At 37.6% G+C, this 1146-nt stretch overlaps 1 long non-coding RNA gene across 2 annotated transcripts; it reads right to left on the reverse strand.

Moving 5' to 3' along the window:
• Window positions 1–101: 101 nt before the first annotated feature.
• LOC104774360 lies at window positions 102–1146 on the reverse strand. Of its 2 annotated transcripts, XR_765313.1 has the most exons (5): window positions 1121–1146; window positions 901–1014; window positions 733–797; window positions 575–627; window positions 102–332 (listed from the first exon to the last, which is right to left on the reverse strand). It is a non-coding gene; the product is annotated as an uncharacterized LOC104774360 (long non-coding RNA). The 2 variants fall into 2 exon arrangements; XR_765312.1 differs by lacking the exon at window positions 1121–1146 and having other exon boundaries at window positions 901–1114.

Here is a 1146-nt window from a genome sequence, read left to right on the forward strand (position 1 = left end):
AAAAAAAAAAAGATTACGACCGATTCATACGGTTCATTATCATAATTCGTAACCTAGTGAGAAAGCTACTACTGTATTCCATTTTAATTTGTAAATAGAAGAATCACAAAGCTAAATCATATCACTTACTCATGACACAAGAAGACTACATGACATCCAAGTGTATGACACTAAAAAAAGGAAATAAATGAGACACTGCAATGCAATCGAGGCAAGAAAAAGAACATGCATGAGAAAATTGAGAGTCAAACCCGACACCAGTGACACCATCATTAGTCATGACGCCAAGCGTAGCTATCGTAGTCCAGTATCAACTTGTTGTACTCACATATCTGGACAAGTACGACAAAATTATCAAGCCAGTAGTGGAAAATGAACAATTAAATTCACTGCAACGTGAGAAACAAAGTGCTCCAAGGCAAAAGACTAATTCGAGCCAATTCCATCAGCTTAAGTGATATCCCCAATCCTGATACTATAACCAAATCTATAACATCAAACTTAAATACAACTTCTAAAGATAAAAGTTTCTTCCTTGTTAAAGAAAAACATTAATGTAAACAAAGAAACATACCCATTTTGGAATTATTGGCAAAAGTTCCTTGCCTTTCTTTTGGTTAATCAGTTCTGCCATGGAAGCAAAAACTTTAATCTTGTTGAAACAAACAAAATCACAATCAAGAAAACTCAGAAAGAGCCAGGTCATGTAACCAGGAGAGCCCGTTAGGTTACCTTAGTTGTAGGGTCTTTCCTTGAAAGCCGCTGCAAGTGTTGAGTTTAACCTCACTAACCAAATCCTACAATTCCATCATCGACAAATATGAGAAACTGACAAACAAGTTGGCACTTGGCAGAAACAAACAAAAGAGGGAAACTCAGAAATCTAAACAAAAAACATACCAAAAAAAGGGAGCAGAATCTTCGTTTGATACAGTATAGAAGTTTTCGAATCCAGATCTACCAAAACCTACGGCCGCAGCTGCAGAGCCAGACGGCAACAGAGAAGCTGCGAAGCTGTTCAGAAAAAACTCAAATTGAGTACCGAACCAACGAAGCATAGACGCAGTACAATATAAAATTCGAAGAAGGAGAGGGAGAAGATGAAGGAACAAAGTTTCACCTGCTGCTGGATGGACGAGCTTTGCT

This window comes from Camelina sativa, unplaced genomic scaffold (genome assembly GCF_000633955.1).
Source record: "Camelina sativa cultivar DH55 unplaced genomic scaffold, Cs unpScaffold02578, whole genome shotgun sequence".
NCBI lineage: Eukaryota > Viridiplantae > Streptophyta > Magnoliopsida > Brassicales > Brassicaceae > Camelina > Camelina sativa.